This window comes from Salvelinus namaycush, unplaced genomic scaffold (genome assembly GCF_016432855.1).
Source record: "Salvelinus namaycush isolate Seneca unplaced genomic scaffold, SaNama_1.0 Scaffold10, whole genome shotgun sequence".
NCBI lineage: Eukaryota > Metazoa > Chordata > Actinopteri > Salmoniformes > Salmonidae > Salvelinus > Salvelinus namaycush.
Window position 1 is genome coordinate 388,922 of NW_024057675.1, and position 21,338 is coordinate 410,259.

The 21,338-nt window shown below is 42.0% G+C and overlaps 2 pseudogenes; both read right to left on the bottom strand.

Moving 5' to 3' along the window:
- Nucleotides 1-11,658, bottom strand: part of LOC120035235 — a 197,421-nt pseudogene extending 185,763 nt beyond the window's left edge.
- Nucleotides 11,659-15,853: 4,195 nt separating this feature from the next.
- LOC120035238 overlaps nucleotides 15,854-21,338 on the bottom strand; it is a 31,759-nt pseudogene continuing 26,274 nt past the window's right edge.

Consider the following 21,338-nt stretch of genomic DNA (forward strand, 5'->3'; position numbering starts at 1 on the left):
AAAAATATATATATATATTTTTTTTAGATTAAAAAAAAACAAAAAAATAATAATATATTACAACCCTGTCAAAAACGTTTTTATGACCAAATTCACATTCTTCAGTGTAGACTACATTTTTCTCATGTTTTCATGAGTGTTTGAGATTAGGTCCCCGAATGGTCAAAAAAACTCTTCAAAAAGAAGTACGTTTACAGCACAAAATATCTTAAAGGTAGGCCCTCTCTCACTCTCATCATGTCACAGCTAACATGCTCCCAGAGGAAGGGTAGGCCCTCTCTCACTCTCATCATGTCACAGCTGACATGCTCCCAGAGGAAGGGTAGGCCCTCTCTCACTCTCATCATGTCACAGCTGACAGGCTCCCAGAGGAAGGGTAGGCCCTCTCTCACTCTCATCATGTCACAGCTAACATGCTCCCAGAGGAAGGGTAGGCCCTCTCTCACTCTCATCATGTCACAGCTGACATGCTCCCAGAGGAAGGGTAGGCCCTCTCTCACTCTCATCATGTCACAGCTGACAGGCTCCCAGAGGAAGGGTAGGGCCTCTCTCACTCTCATCATGTCACAGCTGACATGCTCCCAGAGGAAGGGTAGGCCCTCTCTCACTCTCATCATGTCACAGCTGACATGCTCCCAGAGGAAGGGTAGGCCCTCTCTCACTCTCATCATGTCACAGCTGACATGCTCCCAGAGGAAGGGTAGGCCCTCTCTCACTCTCATCATGTCACAGCTGACAGGCTCCCAGAGGAAGGGTAGGGCCTCTCTCACTCTCATCATGTCACAGCTGACAGGCTCCCAGAGGAAGGGTAGGCCCTCTCTCACTCTCATCATGTCACAGCTGACAGGCTCCCAGAGGAAGGGTAGGCCCTCTCTCACTCTCAGCATGTCACAGTTGACAGGCTCCCAGAGGAAGGGTAGGCCCTCTCTCACTCTCATCATGTCACAGCTGACAGGCTCCCAGAGGAAGGGTAGGCCCTCTCTCACTCTCATCATGTCACAGCTGACAGGCTCCCAAAGGAAGGGCAATAAAATGCCCTCTCTCACTCTCATCATGTCACAGCTGACAGGCTCCCAGAGGAAGGGCAATAAAAGGCCCTCTCTCACTCTCATCATGTCACAGCTGACAGGCTCCCAGGGGAAGGGCAATAAAAGGCCCTCTCTCACTCTCATCATGTCACAGCTGACAGGCTCCCAGAGGAAGGGCAATAAAAGGCCCTCTCTCACTCTCATCATGTCACAGCTGACAGGCTCCCAGAGGAAGGGCAATAAAAGGCCCTCTCTCACTCTCATCATGTCACAGCTGACAGGCTCCCAGAGGAAGGGCAATAAAAGGCCCTCTCTCACTCTCATCATGTCACAGCTGACAGGCTCCCAGAGGAAGGGCAATAAAAGGCCCTCTCTCACTCTCATCATGTCACAGCTGACAGGCTCCCAGAGGAAGGGCAATAAAAGGCCCCAGCTCACTCAACTGCCCCTCCCCTCTCCAACAGCCATCAACCCAGAACATCCTGAAGACAGAACATCTAAAAGATAATCTGGGAATCCTTTCTTCCTCATGGAGCTTTTCAAAAGTGAGGTGAATATTCAATGTGAAGTTTGTACAGTGCATTCGGAAAGTATTCAGACCCCTTGACTTTTTCCACATTTTGTTACATTACAGTTTATTCTAAAATGTATTAAATTACATTTGTTCTTCATCAATCTACACACAATACCCAATAATTATTGCATTTACCACAAGTGGACTCCAATCAAGTTGTAGAAACATCTCAAGTCTGATCAATGGAAACAGGATGCACCTGAGCTCAATTTCACGTCTAATATCAACGCGTCTGAATACTTACGTAAATAAGGTTTACATTTTTTAGTTTTTAATACATTTGCAAAGATGTTTAAAATAATTTTATTGCTTTATCATTATGGGGTATTGTGTGTAGATTGCTGAGGACATTGTTTAATTTAATACATTTTAGAATAAGGTGTAACGTAACAAAATGTGGAAAATGTCAAGGGGTCTGAATACTTTCCAAAGGCACTGGAAGTGGTTGAGGAGAGAGCATCATTGCTATATTCTAATTAAAATCATTGACCCATAAGAGAATACCTGACCAAAGCCAGGCGTGACCCATATAGAATTAAAACAATATTATTCTTAATGAGAAATATAATCTAATAAACAAATGTTTGCATAATCAAAGACATGAAAACATTGTATTTAGCAAGACTTTCATATGGCCAGGAAGGTCATTGAGAATAACAATAGACAATAGTTATTGTTGCTAGTTTAGGGATGAAGATAGTGAAGGTTGATGAATGTTACAGATGTGGTGTTCACAGTGTGGATGTTGACAGAGGGGGATTAGAACCCCAAAGTAGTAGTGGTACAACAGATCATAAAGGTCATTTAACATTCTGGTTTAGGGAGAAATAACTTTTTGGAAACCACTATTCACACTATGTACAGACATAGAAAACCATCACATCAAGGAGGTGTAACAGTGATGCATGGCTATTCAATGTACAACAGTAGTCTTCTGTAACAAGCAATACCTGGTAAATATGTTTACATACAGTGGGGAGAACAAGTATTTGATACACTGCCGATTTTGCAGGTTTTCCTACTTACAAAGCATGTAAAGGTCTGTAATTTTTATCATAGGTACACTTCAACTGTGAAAGACGGAATGTAAAACAAAAATCCAGAAAATCACATTGTATGATTTTTAAGTAATTAATTTGCATTTTATTGCATGACATAAGTATTTGATACATCAGAAAAGCAGAACTTAATATTTGGTACAGAAACCTTTGTTTGCAATTACAGAGATCATACGTTTCCTGTAGTTCTTGACCAGGTTTGCACACACTGCAGCAGGGATTTTGGCCCACTCCTCCATACAGACCTTCTCCAGATCCTTCAGGTTTCGGGGCTGTCGCTGGGCAATACGGACTTTCAGCTCCCTCCAGAGATTTTCTATTGGGTTCAGGTCTGGAGTCTGGCTAGGCCACTCCAGGACCTTGAGATGCTTCTTACGGAGCCACTCCTTAGTTGCCCTGGCTGTGTGTTTCGGGTCGTTGTCATGCTGGAAGACCCAGCCACGACCCATCTTCAATGCTCTTACTGAGGGAAGGAGATTGTTGGCCAAAATCTTGCGATACATGGCCCCATCCATCCTCCCCTCAATACGGTGCAGTCGTCCTGTCCCCTTTGCAGAAAAGCATCCCCAAAGAATGATGTTTCCACCTCCATGCTTCACGGTTGGGATGGTGTTCTTGGGGTTGTACTCATCCTTCTTCTTCCTCCAAACACGGCGAGTGGAGTTTAGACCAAAAAGCTCTATTATTGTCTCATCATACCACATGACCTTCTCCCATTCCTCCTCTGGATCATCCAGATGGTCATTGGCAAACTTCAGACGGGCCTGGACATGCGCTGGCTTGAGCAGGGGGACCTTGCGTGCGCTGTAGGATTTTAATCCATGACGGCGTAGTGTGGTACTAATGGTTTTCTTTGAAACTGTGGTCCCAGCTCTCTTCAGGTCATTGACCAGGTCCTGCCGTGTAGTTCTGGGCTGATCCCTCACATTCCTCATGATCATTGATGCCCCACGAGGTGAGATCTTGCATGGAGCCCCAGACCGAGGGTGATTGACCGTCATCTTGAACTTCTTCCATTTTCTAAAAGTTGCGCCAACAGTTGTTGCCTTCTCACCAAGCTGCTTGCCTATTGTCCTGTAGCCCTTACGAAGCCACTCCTTCGTTGCCCGGGCGGTGTGTTTGGGATCATTGTCATGCTGAAAGACCCAGCCACGTTTCATCTTCAATGCCCTTGCGGATGGAAGGAGGTTTTCACTCAAAATCTCACGATACATGGCCCCATTCATTCTTTCCTTTACACGGATCAGTTGTCCTGGTCCCTTTGCAGAAAAACAGCCCCAAAGCATGATGTTTCCACCCCCATGCTTCACAGTAGGTATGGTGTTCTTTGGATGCAACTCAGCATTCTTTGTCCTCCAAACACGACGAGTTGAGTTTTTACCAAAAAGTTATATTTTGGTTTCATCTGACCATATGACATTCTCCCAATCTTCTTCTGGATCATCCAAATGCTCTTTAGCAAACTTCAGACGGGCCTGGACATGTACTGGCTTAAGCAGGGGGACACGTCTGGCACTGCAGGATTTGAGTCCCTGGCGGTGTAGTGTGTTACTGATGGTAGGCTTTGTTACTTTGGTCCCAGCTCTCTGCAGGTCATTCACTCGGTCCCCCCGATTCTGGGATTTTTGCTCACCGTTCTTGTGATCATTTTGACCCCACGGGGTGAGATCTTGCGTGGAGCCCAAGATCAAGGGAGATTATCAGTGGTCTTGTATGTCTTCCATTTCCTAATAATTGCTCCCACAGTTGATTTCTTCAAACCAAGTTGCTTACCTATTGCAGATTCAGTCTTCCCAGCCTGGTGCAGGTCTACAATTTTGTTTCTGGTGTCCTTTGACAGCTCTTTGGTCTTGGCCCTAGTGGAGATTGGAGTGTGACTGTTTGAGGTTGTGGGCAGGTGTCTTTTATACTGATAACAAGTTCAAACAGGTGCCATTAATACAGGTAACGAGTGGAGGACAGAGGAGCCTCTTAAAGAAGAAGCTACAGGTCTGAGAGCCAGAAATCTTGCTTGTTTGTAGGTGACCAAATACTTATTTTCCACCATAATTTGCAAATAAATTCATTAAAAATCCTACAATGTGATTTTCTTTTCTCATTTTCTGTCATAGTTGAAGTGTACCTATGATGAAAATTACAGGCCTCTCTCATCTTTTTAAGTGGGAGAACTTGCACAATTGGTGGCTGACTAAATACTTTTTTTCCCACTGTGATGATATCACCATAGTCTAGGACCAGTAAGAACATCGATTGAATGATCTGCTTTGTACTATTAAGCAAGAGGCCTGACCTATTGCTATAGAAGACCCTTTTTATACTCAGCATCTTAATGAACTAACTCATCAATATGTTTTTAAAATACAGCTTAATGTCTATACAGAAACCCAGCCTAAAACACCAACTCAGCAGCTTAATGAACAAACTCATCAATATGTTTTTAAAATACAGCTTAATGTCTAGACAGAAACCCAGCCTAAAACACCAACTCAGCATCTTAACTAACTCATCAATATGTTTTTTAAAAGACAGCTTAACGTCTAGACAGAAACCCAGCCTAAATCCCCAACTCAGCAGCTTAATGAACTAACTCATCAATATGGTTTTTAAAAGACAGCTTAACGTCAGATACACCATACAAGGTACATACTATATACTTTAATCATTAGAATAATTTTTGTTCACTCTAGAAAACAAAATATACTTAGTTTTACACAGATTCAATAACAATGTAAGGTCAACAAAGGTTTTCTGTAAAATAATGACAGCATACTGTAGTTCAGATAGAGCCTGATCAGCAGGGTGGGCAATATAGTACACAACTGTATCGTCTGCATACAGATGCAGGAAGCAGTTTATTTTGACAAAACAATATTGTTAATATATACAATAATGTTGTTTATTAGACATTCTAACATATAACACAATGCCTAGGTACTAGCAAAGGAGGGCTGTGTGCACCTGCTGACTCCATTTCGTGGTGCGTGTTTCTGTAAGACGTCTAGGTTAAGCAGGTAAGGCAGAGTCAGGCGCAGGACACAGAGATGAGTAATACACGTAACTTTACTCAAAACAACAAATATATTCCAAGAAGGAAAATATTCAAGCTCACAAATAGAGACAAAATTACAAAGAACAAACACGCACAAAACCATGGGGGAACCAGAGGGTTAAATAAGGAACATAATTATGGGAATGGAAACCAGGTGTGTACAATGAAGACAAAACAAATGAAAATGAAAAGTGGATCGGTGGCGGCTAGAAAAACGGTGACGTCGACCGCCAAACGCCGCCCAATCAAGGAGAGGGACCAACTTCGGCGGAAGTTGTGACAAGTAATCTTTTTTTATTGACATGTTTATAATCCAAAAGTATGTTTACAGACAGGAGGGAAATACTGTTTATGTTAAACTGTAAAGAACAAGAACCTTTGGTGAGTCAAGGACTCCCTGATATTTTATATACTACACATGTCCAAAAAGCTGGTTCTGACAATAAACTTTTCAGTTTCAAACGTCAAGACAGGACCGTACTGTAGTACTAGACTATTACACTGTTATGTACTACTAATGTACTAGTCTCTAAGAAATATCTACAAGGGGAACATGCACACAATATAACACATTCCCACAGCATCTAAGGATACTGACACTGACATTGTATTTTGTTATGTGACAGTAGCATAAGGATACAGAACCAGTCAAAAGTTTGGACACATCTACTCATTCAAGGGTTTTTCTTTATTTTTACTATTTTATACATTGTAGAATAATAGATGAAGACATCAAAACCATGAAATAGCAGTGAAGTCCTATTACCAGTCAGGTAGGAAGTAGCAGTGAAGTCCTATTACCAGGTAGGAAGTAGCAGTGAAGTCCTATTTGTGGCCTGCTGGAGGTCATTTTGCAGGGCTCTGGCAGTGCACCTCCTTGCACAAAGGCGGAGGTAGCGGTCCTGCTGCTGGGTTGTTGCCCTCCTACGGCCTCCTCCACGTCTCCTGATGTACTGGCCTGTCTCCTGGTAGCGCCTCCATGCTCTGGACGCTACGCTGACAGACACAGCAAACCTTTTTGCCACAGCTCGCATTGATGTGCCCTCCTGGATGAGCTGCACTACCTGAGCCACTTGTGTGGGTTGTAGACTCCGTCTCATGCTACCACTAGAGTGAAAGCACCGCCAGCATTCAAAAGTGACCAAAACATCAGCCAGGAAGCATAGGAACTGAGAAGTGGTGTGTGGTCACCACCTGCAGAACCATTCCTTTTATGGGGGTGTCTTACTAATTGCCTATAATTTCCACCTTTTGTCTATTCCATTTGCACAACAGCATGTGAAATGTATTGTCAATCAGTGTTGCTTCCTAAGTGGACAGTTTGATTTCACAGAAGTGTGATTGACTTGGAGTTACATTGTGTTGTTTAAGTGTTCCCTTTATTTTTTTGAGCAGTGTATTTTAAATATTTTGAAATATAGAAATTGTAGAACGACAATGTCAGAGTCCGGAATATAATTATATACAGTTTGTTTACAATGTATATGATGGTGTGTAAAGACATTACGGACCTTATATGAATAGAAAAGGTATGTACAGCAGTAGTTATATAGGATGAGCCTTGACTAGAATACAGGGTGGAGTACTGGGTGGTAGACGGCTAGTAACAGTGACTAAAGTTCAGGGCAGGGTACTGGGCGGAGGCCGACTAGAGGTGACTATTTATCAGTCTGATGACCTGGAGATAGACCACACATTAACCACACAATAAGCATTGTGGTGGCAGCATCATGTTATGGGTATGCTTGTCACCGGCAGGGACTGGGGAGTTTGTCAGAATCAAAATAAATATGAAAGGAGCAAAGCCCAGGTAAAAAGTTTGAGGAAAACCCACATCAGTCTTCTGAAAACATGTTTCCATCACATCTGTTTTGAGTTTTTTATAAGGTATGACTTTACTCAAATAAAAACTTTGGATGGAAACGTGGTTAATCAATCTGTATACAGCCTAATTATGTTCCCCTCAGGAAGCTCCGGTAAACAGTGGTTGTAGTGCACTGCTGCCACCACCAGGCCTGGAGTCCATTTTGACTTTGTTGATAGCTAGCTGTGATAGCTAACTGTGATAGCTAGTGGTGTTAAGACTTAGCAGCTAACTGGCTACCGAACAACTTATTGTGTGTATGGAACATTCATATTGGTCTGTACATCTAGCTAACTGGCTACTGATCAACCTATTGTGTGTATTGAACATTCCTATTGGACTTGCATTTGTAAGGCTTCTCACCTGTGTGCAGTTTCATGTGTTCTTTCAGCTTTCCTGAATGGTTAAATCTCTTTCCACAGTGGGAGCAGTGGTAGGGCTTCTCCCCGGTGTGTATTCGCTCATGAGCTTTCAGGTTTCCTAACTGGATAAAACGCTTTCCACACTGGGAGCAGCAGTAAGGCTTCTCCCCTGTGTGTATTCGCTCATGAACTTTCAGGCATCGTAAATGGGTAAAACGCTTTGCGCACTGGGAGCAGTGGTAAGGCTTCTCCCCTGTGTGGATTCTCGCATGACTTTTAAGTGACTGTGATGAGTAATATATCTTCCCACAGTCTAAGCATTTGTAAGGTTTCTCACCTGTGTGTACTCGCTCATGAGCTTTCAGGTTTCCTAACTGGGTAAAACTCTTTCCACACTGGGAGCAGCGGTAAGGCTTCTCCCCTGTGTGTATTCGCTCATGGGTTTTCAGGCTTCCTAAATGGGTAAAACGCTTTGCACACTGGGTGCAATGGTATGGCTTCTCTCCTGTGTGTATTCGTTCATGACCTTTAAGCGTTCGTAACAATTTGAAACTCTTTCCACACTGGAAGCAATGGTGTGGCTTGGCTCCTGTGTGTCCCCGCTTATGTCTTTTCAGGCTTCCTAACTTGGTAAAACTCTTTCCAATCTGGGAGCAGAGGTGTCGTCTTGCTGGTTTAGACGTCTTTGGGTCCTCCAAGTTTGGTTTTCCTCCTGCCAAAGACAGCGTTAATTAAAGTCCAAAACCTTAGTTTTTTTTACTACATGAATATTGAAAAATATAAACATGAGTATTGAAAACAAATGTTTATATTATTTTTAAAGAGTTGAACATAATATACTTTAAGGGTATATCAGTTTCAGGGCCTCTGCTAGTGTTAAAGTTATGGGCCATTTTATACAGAGAAATTAGCAAACTAGGACATGTAACTTAAGGTTCCCAGTTCTATGATATTATAAGCCTCGTTAGGGGCGGAGTCTAGGGAGATCCAGTCAAACAACGTCAATTGAGCAACGGCCAATAGCAGACCACGCCACTTCCCATATAAGGGACATAGTCGCTCCCGTCTTCCATGTGTGAAAAGTAATCTGGTGAATATCATAGAATCAGGGTTCTGTTAGGTAACCTGGTGAATATCAGAGAATCAGGGTTCTGTTAGGTAACCTGGTGAATATCATAGAATCAGGGTTCTGTTAGGTAACCTGGTGAATATCATAGAATCAGGGTTCTGTTAGGGAACCTGGTGAATATCATAGAATCAGGGTTCTGTTAGGTAACCTGGTGAATATCATAGAATCAGGGTTCTGTTAGGTAACCTGGTGAATATCATAGAATCAGGGTTCTGTTAGGTAACCTTCAGTTCTATTTCAGTGACTCGTTAGTCTCTCACTTATGGGATATAGTCAACTACCATAGAGCTCATATACTCTCCGATGCCAAGTCTAGACAGGATCATCCCTCAGAGGTCCCCACTCTACTCACCGTATGTGTAGTGATGTCCAGTCAGTAGAACCTCATGAAGGTACATCACCACAACATGCTGCATTACAGATCTCTTGAACAGAGATGCCTTTGAACAATGCCTATGTTGTAGCCATACCTCTGGTGGATTGAGCCATCAAGCCCTCCGGAGGTGTCAGATCCTTGCTACTATAGAACCTCATGAAGGTATGGGGGTGTAACTCATTATACGGATGTAATGGCTAAAGTAAAGCGGTTTTAAACAAGATAAATCTAATTTCTATTCTTTCCAGCGGCTCCAACAGCGGAAATGGCCTCAAGCAAAACATAAAAATCCCAGGATGGGACTAGCTGTTTGGGTACTGGGCGTAGGTGACCCTTCATAAAACAACAGATCAGGAGGTGTTCCACTGTATAGTTGTTGGAGCCTAAATGGCAGCCAAATACACATTTATAGTTGAAAAGGCTTTCCTTCGTCAGAAGGCAGAGTAGCTCTGAAACAGAGCAACAAAGGGGCTGATTTGTTTCTGATCTCACCATCTGTTAAATACACAGCCCTTATTGTGCTATAGTGAGTGTGTGGCTCTAGCCCTTATTGTGCTATAGTGAGTGTGTGGCTCTAGCCCTTATTGTGCTATAGTGAGTGTGTGGCTCTAGCCCTTATTGTGCTATAGTGAGTGTGTGGCTCCAGCCCTTATTGTGCTATAGTGAGTGTGTGGCTCTAGCCCTTATTGTGCTATAGTGAGTGTGTGGCTCTAGCCCTTATTGTGCTATAGTGAGTGTGTGGCTCTAGCCCTTATTGTGCTATAGTGAGTGTGTGGCTCTAGCCCTTATTGTGCTATAGTGAGTGTGTGGCTCTAGCCCTTATTGTGCTATAGTGAGTGTGTGGCTCTAGCCCTTATTGTGCTATAGTGTGTGTGGCTATAGCCCTTATTGTGCTATAGTGAGTGTGGCTCTCGCCCTTATTGTGCTATAGTGAGTGTGTGGCTCTAGCCCTTATTGTGCTATAGTGAGTGTGTGGCTCTAGCCCTTATTGTGCTATAGTGAGTGTGTGGCTCTAGCCCTTATTGTGCTATAGTGTGTGTGGCTATAGCCCTTATTGTGCTATAGTGAGTGTGGCTATAGCCCTTATTGTGCTATAGTGAGTGTGTGGCTCTCGCCCTTATTGTGCTATAGTGAGTGTGTGGCTCTAGCCCTTATTGTGCTATAGTGAGTGTGTGGCTCTAGCCCTTATTGTGCTATAGTGAGTGTGTGGCTCTAGCCCTTATTGTGCTATAGTGAGTGTGTGGCTCTAGCCCTTATTGTGCTATAGTGAGTGTGTGGCTCTAGCCCTTATTGTGCTATAGTGAGTGTGTGGCTCTAGCCCTTATTTCTGATCTCACCATCTGTTAAATACACTGTGCTATAGTAATTATTGTGCTATAGTGAGTGTGTGGCTCTAGAACTCTGAATATAGTTTATTCTCAAGGAGAGCGGTCACGTGTGTTGAGAAGCAGAGGATCACTAGTTTGAGTCCAGTATGGGGACAGTGAAGGAAACTAAACTGTTAGCAGCACACTGGTGTCAGTTACACATGAAATCAATAAAGTTAGTCATTTCAAAATTAAGACATGTTCTGTTAAGGTCTATATGTTGGAGCCCCCCATTCCCCAAAATAATGCTTTTCATTCAATCAAATTACATAGCTTTTAGAAAAGGCTTACAGAACTAGTTTTAAAATATATATTTGCCATTTTCAACAAGTTCTGTAGATCAGATATTAATGAAGCAATACAGACCACATTGAAGTGTCTGGAGTTTAGTTCTAGAGTATTGTAAAGATAGGGGGGGTTGACTGGGACAGGCAATTTAACATCAATAATGTTTTTAGGAAAACATTAACCTTACATTGGATCAGCTTGAAACTGTCTCTCTAAATCTACCTTTCATTAAGGTTTTATTTGGTCTATTGGTTTCTCTCTTTTCATTGGCAGAATCCTTTTTCAGTGTTGTGATATTCATAACATCCATATCCACCAGTCTATCTTCATGTCAACTAACAGAACTCTGCTGGTTGTCCTGGTAACAGATACCAGTCTATCTTCCTGTCAACTAACAGAACTCTGCTGGTTGTCCTGGTAACAGATACCAGTCTATCTTCATGTTAACTAACAGAACTCTGCTGGTTGTCCTGGTAACAGATACCAGTGGGCAGATCTATTGTATTTGTTCAAACTAAACTACAGCACTTACTTTGATGTGTCAAATCTGATCCTTTCTTCTCTTCTCCTCCTCTCACAGTTCCACTCAGCCCCGTTGTTTTCCTGCAGTCCACCAGCAGCACAGACAACCTCTTCATACCCAGCAGTAAGGTGCTACCGGGAGAGGCATGACACGGGGACTCCGGGAGGGAGGAAGGGCAAGCGTTGTCCTGGTAACCATAAAGAGGGGACACAGACACATATCATTATGGATGCTGATGTCACTGTTGTAATAAAGTGCTTTACAGAAACCCAGCCCAGACCCTGATAGAGCAAGCTGTATGCTAGACCAGACCAAGCTGTACCATCTGGTGTTCTGATCTGGAGAGACTCTGCTCTGACTCATCAGCATCAGGATGTTGTTGAGGCTCCCCAGAGGATCCACGATAGTCATGTCTCTCTCCTGTGTGAATGAGAACAACAAACCAATTGTAAACTTATGATCTTCTATTACAATCATAGGGTCTTACAAGAGGCATGAATATGTCTAAAAAGGGCCTAAAATGGCCACTTCATCATGATTTTATAAAATAATGTTTGTGTTGCAAATGTAAAAGGGTAGTTTCACGAAATGGTTGGCTTTTGCGTCCCTTTGATATTTTAAGTAGAAAATATGCACCAATATTGAATTTTAAAAGACTTATATTAGATGGGGAACTTTAATGTAGACCACATGGAGAATTCAATAAATCTAATTTAAAAGTCCCCAAAATATATGTACCAACTGCAGATTGAACATTTAACAATTTATAGAGTACAAAACATATTCAAGTGTAGAACTTCAGTAGAATGCCCCTTTAAAACCACACAGTTAAATACACAGCCCAGATAGTTCAACAACAGTTTGTGCCCCTGTTTAAGACAGCACTCACTGGTAGTAATCTGATATTCTGTCTCCTCCTCTTTCACTCCCAAGACGTCTTCCTCCTTCACCTTTATTGAGATAGAACCTTTTAGAGAGGAAGAGGATGCTATCTCTTCTTTCACTGTAACAGCCTCCTCTTCTTTCACTATAACAGCCTCCTCTTCTTCCACCATAACAGCCTCCTCTTCTTTCACTATAACAGCCTCCTCTTCTTTCACTGTAACACCCTCATCTTCCACGACAATGTTCAGTCCCAGAGCTTCTTTCTCCATACAGCAGACCTCCTCTTCTTTAGCAGGGGATAAGTAGTTTAGTGAGGTCATGGTCGGGGATGTTAGCTAGTTAGTTAGCATTAGCGACTAGCCTAGTGCTAGGCTCAGTATCAATCCTTAACACGTTTGCAAATTGAACAAGCAAATTAGGTTAAAGGTCATCAGTTGATAAGTCAACAGAAATATGTTCAAAACACTGAGATTAGCTAATGTACACAAACACGGTGTAAAGCGTCAATCTATCGGTTTCATGTTGGCTAGCAAGCTACCGAGGTGGTTGAAAACGTCGACGCCTTGTTGTTCCTGAAGTAGCGACCCGTCCAGTAAATTATACGTCACGCAAGAAGCATCACCTGAAAGATGCAAATCGCCATCTGCTGACTGGAGTGGGTAACGCAGTTTGGAAACAACAGTTATTACACTTTTGTATTGGAAAGAACGTCATAATAATTTAACAATAAGCTGATATATTTTCTCTTACGTCTCACAAATAATACTTTCCTGTACACAGACGTAGAAGCTTAATATGAATATGTGGATGATGAATAAATACATCTATGAATAGGTAGTGTGTTAATACAGATTTGCTCTGTTTATTTTCACATTCATTTTTATCTAGATGTGACGGTACTTTTCCCTTAAAGTCACGCTGTATAAGATACAAATCATACTGTAAACAATAGAGCAAATGCATCACATGCAAACAGCACTTGATTATCTGTAGTGCTATACACTGGGTAGACAAAACATTAAGAACACCTGCTCCTTCCATGACTTAGACTGACCAGGTGAATCCAGGCTAAAGCTATGATCCCTTACTGATGTCACTAGTTAAATCCAATTCAATCAGTGTAGATGAAGAGGGAGAGACAGGTTAAAAAATAATTTTTAAGCCGCGAGACAATTGAAGCATGGATTGTGTATGTGCATCATTTAGAGAGTGAATGGGGAAGACAAAATATGAAAGTGTTTTTGAAAGGGGGATGGTAGTAGGTGCCAGGCGCACCGGTTTGTGTCAAGAACTGCAACGCTACAGTTTCCCATGTGTACCAAGAATGGTCCCCCACCCAAACAGTGGCGGTCAGTGCCGTTTAAGATGAGGGAGGACCATTTTGTTTTTCATGAGCATGGCCTTATTTTTACTACACCATATTGGATGACTGTCATTCATATTCCATTCACCCAGTTCAACATAACAGCGATAGGTTTAGACTACTACACGATACTCAAATTTAAATTATTATTTGGTGACGTGATTATCTTTAGTATAGTTTTATTTAAAAAAGGTTCACTTTTATATGTTTTACCATTTTTATTTTTATGAAAATCCCTGAGGAGGAGGGTCCTCCCCTTCCTCCTCTGAGGAGCCTCCACTGCACCCAAAGGACATCCAGCCAACTTGACACAATTGTGGGAAGCATTGGAGAACATGGGCCAGCATCCCTGTGGAACCCTTTCGACACCTTGTAGAGTCCATGCCCCAACGAATTGAGGCTGTTCTGAGGGAGAAAGGGGAGGGTCCAACTCCATATTAGGAAGGTGTTCCAAATGTTTGGTATAATCAGTGTATATACAGTTGAAGTCGGAAGTTTACATACACCTTAGCCAAATACACTGCTCAAAAAAATAAAGGGAACACTTAAACAACACAATGTAACTCCAAGTCAATCACACTTCTGTGAAATCAAACTGTCCACTTAGGAAGCAACACTGATTGACAATAAATTTCACATGCTGTTGTGCAAATGGAATAGACAAAAGGTGGAAATTATAGGCAATTAGCAAGACACCCCCCAAAACAGGAGTGATTCTGCAGGTGGTGACCACAGACCACTTCTCAGTTCCTATGCTTCCTGGCTGAGGTTTTGGTCACTATTTAATGCTAGCGGTGCTCTCACTCTAGTGGTAGCATGAGACGGAGTCTACAACCCACACAAGTGGCTCAGGTAGTGCAGTTCATCCAGGATGGCACATCAATGCGAACTGTGGCAAAAAGGTTTGCTGTGTCTGTCAGCGTAGTGTCCAGAGCATGCAGGCGCTACCAGGAGACAGGCCAGTACATCAGGAGACGTGGAGGAGGCCGTAGGAAGGCAACAACCCAGCAGCAGGACCGCTACCTCCGCCTTTGTGCAAGGAGGTGCACTGCCAGCGCCCTGCAAAATGACCTCCAGCAGGCCACATCGGGACATCACTGATGAATGATCTTGAGACTGATTCCCTGACCTGTCAATGTTTTTAATTTGCTGTTTTTGATTTTGTTATACTCTTGTGAATTCTATGGTTTTACTAGATTACTTGTAGTTTTTCATGTTGTTTGTTTGTAATTTTTGTAATGACTTTGCTGTCCATTTGATAGAAACATTTTTGGTGGGAAAAAGCGTATTTAGTTTTATAAAGATTTTAAAATATTCACATGAAAATCTGTGGACAATTGTACAGAAACTTAGCTACTAAGGTGGATATTGATCCAACACCTGTCACTTATTCAAACGAGCCCACTGGGCACAGACGTCAGTTCAACATCTAGTTTCTATTTGAATTTCTTTGAGTCGTCAGCTAAAGTGAATTCAACATGAAAAATCTACACAAAATGTCACCTGTCATTGGATTTAGGTTGCCAGTTGGGTGAAAAATAAATATAAATAGCTGGTGTTGATGGCTTTTTACAAATCAAATCAGCTTTCTACATTGATCTAACATCATCACATGGAATTATTTTGTTGAAATGTGGAAACAACGTTTACTCAACCAATGGGAAGCTTCTAAATGTCCCCGGGAAAGTCGAACGAGGAACTTTTCATTGAGACAATGATAAACAGCAATCTGTGGGCGAGTTGTGGTGGATATTATAAAATAAGGATCTGCTGGAGTCCAAGTCAAACCAAGATTCTTTATTTATTTTATTTAATCCATGGGCGAGTCTGTGAACATTTTAATTTCCTTAAATCATCAGTGGGCAAGCGATGCAAATGTGAACAATGGAGCAAATGCATCACATCCAAATATCACTTGATTATCTGTAGTGCTGGAGGAATGACACACCCAGATAAACACACACATAGTCAGAGTTTAAAAAAGGACCATTTAAACACATGGAATCTGATCTACTCAATATTCAATTCATGTTTTCTAATAATAACATAAAAATATATGTTTGAGTATACTTTGTACCATTTAATTTCATATGGTAAAATCAGGTAAACACATTCTCAGTCAACAATATAAGACAATGGGAGCACTGTGTATGTTCTCTGATGAACTTAAAGTCAATATGATGTGAAATATCAGTGTACACTATTTGTCTGTGGATTCCCACATGCCTTTTAAGTAACATTTGTAAGGCTACTCCCTGTGTGTATTCTCTCATGAGCTTTCAGCTTTCCTAACTCCGCTAAACTTTTTCCACACTGAGCGCGATGGTATGGCTTCTCCCCTGTGTGTATTTCGCTCATGATATTTCATGTTTCCTAACTGGTTAAAACTCTTTCCACAATGGGTGCAATGGTATGGCTTCTCCCCTGTGTGAATTCGCTCATGAGATTGTAGGTTTCCTAACAAGCTAAAACTCTTTCCACACTGTGCGCAATGGAAAGGCTTCTCCCCTGTGTGTATTCTCTCATGTCTTTTCAAGTTTCCTAAATGGTTAAAACTCGTTCCACACAGGGCGCAATGGAAAGGCTTCGCTTCGGTGTGTGTCCTCTCATGTCTTTTCAGGCTTCCTAACTTGGTAAACTTAGTTCCACACTGGGAGCAGTGGTAAGGCTTATCCCCTGTGTGTATTTGTTCATGAGATTTCATGTTATCTAACTTGTTAAAACTCTTTCCACACTGGGAGCAGTGGTAAGGCTTCTCCCCTGTGTGTATTCGCTCATGAGCAATTAGGCTTCCTAACCGGTTAAAACTCTTTCCACAATGTGAGCAGTGGTAAGGCTTCTCCCCTGTGTGTATTCGGCCATGAGCTTTCAGGCTTCCTAACTGGCTAAAACTCTTTCCACAATGGGAGCAATGGTAAGGCTTCTCCCCTGTGTGTATTCGCTCATGAGCTTTCAGGCTTCCTAACTTGATAAAACTCTTTCCACACTGAGAGCAGAGGTGTCGTCTTGCTGGTTTGGACATCTCTGGTTCCTCCGAGTTTGGTTTTTCTCCTGAAAAAGACAGTGTTTATTTAAAGAGAGACCTGAATGAAACCTCCACATGATAAAACCGCCTTGCTATGAGGTTTAATCCAAATCAGATCCCTCAATAACCTGAGGCCAGCTTTCAAACATTTCATCATTTAAAACAATCTTTGTGTGATTTTAAAACAAATCCTGTTGAAGAGCTTCCTGATAATATAGTTACATTACTTATTCTGTTTTAGAAGTAAGAACACAAAACACAGTTCTATCACACTCAAGACACAGACATCACTGGATTCCTATCAAGCAGGTGGTTCTAAATATATAACCTTCATAGCTGTATGATACAGAATGCGACCTACACACTTCCTTAAAACCTAAAATAAGTAAAGAAGTAATTTTGTGTGGAAGTCAAACACTTGTTTTTTACATTGGAGACAGACACAAAGCACCTCAGTAACATCTCCCCGTTGTCTCAAGGGTTTGACACATGCTGTTCACAAATGTTTAACATTTTGAATAATCACTAATGTCATGATATTTTGGGTAAAGTAAAAAGAATGAAATATTTGAGGTATATAAAAAATATATATATCAATATTTTTTACCCCCCTTTTCTCCCCAATTTTTGTCAATTGGTAGTTACAGTCTTGTCTCATCGCTGCAACTCCCGTACGGACTCGGGAGAGGCGAACGCTAAGAGCCAACCCGGAAGCCAGCCGCACCAACGTGTCGGAGGAAACACTGTACACCTGGCAACCGCGTCAGCGTGCATGCGTCCGGCCCACCACAGGAGTCACTAGAGCTCGATGGGACAAGGACCAACCGGCCAAATCCTCTCCCAACCCGGATGACAATTGTGCGTCGCCTCATGGCTCTCCCGGTCGTAGCTGCGACACAGCTGGGTATCGAACCAGAATCGGTAGTAACGCAGCTAGCAGTGCGATGCAGTGCCTTAGAACGCTGCGCCACTCGGGAGGCTGCATTTATATTTCTGTTCACTCAAAAGTTTGGACACACCTACTCATTCAAGGGTTTTCTTTATTTTTGCTATTTTCCACATTGTAGAATAATAGTGAAGACATCAAAACTATGAAATAACACATGTAGAATCATGTAGAAACCAAAAAATGTGAAATAAATCGAAATATATTTTATATTTGAGATTCTTCAATGTAGCCCCCCTTTGCCTTGATGACAGCTTTGCACGCTCTTGGCATTCTGTCAACCAGCTTCACCTGAAATGCTTTTTTCAACAGTCTTGAAGGAGTTACAACATATGCTGAGCACTTATTGGTTGCTTTCTTTCACTCTGTGGTCCAACTCATCCCAAACTATCTCAATTGGGTTGAGGTCGGGTGATTGTGGAGGCCAGGTCATCTGATGCAGCATTCCAACACTCTCCTTCTTGGTCAAATAGCCCTTACACAGCCTGGAGGTGTGTTTTGGGTCATTGTCCTGTTGAAAAACAAATGATAGTCCCACTAAGCCCAAACCAGATGGGATGGCGTATCGCTGCAGAATGCTGTGGTAGCCAACCTGGTTGGCTGTGGTAGTCAACCAAGTGTGCCTTGACTTCTAAATAAATCACTGACAGTGTCACCAGCAAAGCACCCTCACACCTCCCCCTCCATGCTTCACGGTGGGAACCACACATGCGGAGATCCTCTAATTCACCTACTCTGCATCTCACAAAGACACAGCGGTTGGAACCAAAAATTTCTAATTTGGTTTCATCAGACCAAAGGACAGATTTCCACCGGTCTAATGTTAATTGCTCGTGTTTCTTGGCCCAAGCAAGGCTTTTCTTCTCATTGGTGTCCTTTAGTAGTGGTTTCTTTGCAGCAATTCGACCATGAAGGCCTGATTCACGCAGTCTCCTCTGAACAGTTGATGTTGAGGTGTGTCTGTGAAGCATTTATTTGGGCTGCAATTTCTGAGGCTGGTAACTCTAATGAACTTATCCTCTGCAGCAGAGATAACTCTGGGTCTTCCTTTCCTGTGGCGGTCCTCATGAGAGCCAGTTTCATCATAGCGCTTGATGGTTTTTGCGACTGCACTTGAAGAAACTTTAAAAGTTCTTGACATTTTCCGGATTGACTGACCTTCATGTCTTGATGTATTGATGGACTGTCGTTTCTCTTTGCCTATTTGATCTGTTCTTAAAATATGGACTTGGTCATTTACCACATAGGGCTATCTTCTGTATACCACCCCTACCATGTCAAAACACAACTGATTGGCTCAAACACATTAAGAAGGAAATAAATTCCACAAATGAACTTTTAACAGGGCACATATGTTAATTGAAATCCATTCCAGGTGACTTCCCCATGAAGCTGGTTGAGAGAATACCAAGAATGTGCAAGGCAAAGGGTGCCAACTTTGAAGAATTTGAACACTTTCTTGGCTACTAAATGATTCCATATGTGATATTTCATAGTTCTGATGTCTTCACCATTATTCTACAATGTAGAAAATAGTAAAAATAAAGAAAAACACTTGAATGAGTAGGTGAGTCCTAACTTTTGACTAGTAGTGTATGTGGTCGATTCCGTGGGAAAGTCAACCTGAACATGTGTAACAGAGGTGAGAACGTGCCATAAACTCACTCCACAGCGAGCTTGAAACGACACAGATGGAGCTAACCAACTGGTCCCTTTTGTATAGCTCAATAGGTTAATTGTCAAGGAGAGCGGTCACGTGTGTTGAGAAGCAGAGGATCACTTGTTTGAGTCCAGTATGAGGACAGTGGAGGAAACTAAACTGTTAGCAGCACACTGGTGTCAGTTACACATTTTTTAATAAAGTTAGTCATTTCCAAATGAACCATGTTCTTTAAGGTCAATATGTCGGAGTTCGGGCTTTATTTGACCTGTTAAAGTAGGAAATTGAATGAATTTTGTCCATTACAGAAATGGAGGCCAAGTCTCACAAGAAATGCTTTTCATTCAATCATATTGCATAGCTTTTTGAAAAGGCTTACGGAGCTTGTTTTAAATATATATATTTGACATTTTTAACAAGTTCTGTAGATCAGATGTTAATGAAGCAATACAGACCATGTTGAAGTGTATGGAGTTTAGTGTGTGTGTTCTACAGTCTGGTAAAGATAGGGGGGGTTGACTGGGACAGACAATGTAACATCTATAATGTTTTGAGAAAATGTTTTTGTAAAACATGCACCTTACATCAGATAATCTTGGAACTTTCTCTCTAAATCTACCTTTCATTAAGGTTTTATATGGTCTATTGGTTTCTCTCTTTTCCTTTTGTAGAATCCTTTTTCAGTGTTATGATATTAATAACATCCATATCCACCAGTCTATCTTCCTGTCAACTAACAGAACTCTGTCTACTGTGGTGGAAATATACCACTCTATCTTCATGTCAACTGATGGGTTTTGACCTATGTGGTAGCAAAACTCATGACTCCAATATTAGCAGGCAGTAGTTAGACTGTCCACTTTGAAGTGCTTAGACAGAATGACTATATAAGGAATGGAACATATATGACCAGGGCCTGCTACCATTATAACCTAGACAGCTGTGAGATGTGGGCGTTAACAAGTAAGAACTGAGATGGAAAGATAATGGTAAAGAAAGGTGTAGAGGAGTGATTTTCGTATAGAGATTCCATACGACAAGTAGAGACAGAATACTATAAAGGCAAGGTTTTGGGATTAGAGAATTTAGCTGTTCCATGGAATTGCTTCGCTTTGTTACGACTCAATGTTTTTCCACAACACCTATAATCTTCCAACATCCTTAAATCATGTCACGGAGGGAGAGAGAGGAAGGCAGGACGTGTTATTGTTAGACATCAGGGATCCTATGGAAAGGAAGGGTGGATCACAGACTGGTACGAGTAAACAGGACACCTCTGAGTTAAAAAGGATTAAGGAATTCGGGCTGAGGTCAGATGAAGTGAGAAAGAACAGTCATCACTACAGTTCTGCCTAGCAACAGAGAGATATTGTCTGACCAGGAGGAGACTCCGCCTAGGAAGAGTTAAATACCAGTGCTGGTGTGAATAGGTTTCTTGTCTCATGCAGCTGTATGACCTAATGGGTGAATAAACTTGGTTTAAGCTTTACTAATCGTCCCTGAGTTTTTTTACTCTGTTTACTTAGAACCTAACACAACTAACATAACTGTCTACTGTGGTGGAAATATACCAGTCTATTTTCATATCAACTAACATAACTCTGCTGGTTGTCCTGGTAACAGTGGGCAGATCTGTTGTATTTGTTCAAACTAAACTACAGCACTTACTTTGATGAGTCAAATATGATCCTTTCTTCTCTTCTCCTCCTCTCACAGTTCCACTCAGCCCTGTTGTTTTCCTGCAGTCCACCAGCAGCACAGACAACATCTTCATACCCAGCAGTAAGGTGCTACCGGGAGAGGCACGACATGGGGACTCTGGGAGGGTGGAAGGGCTAGCG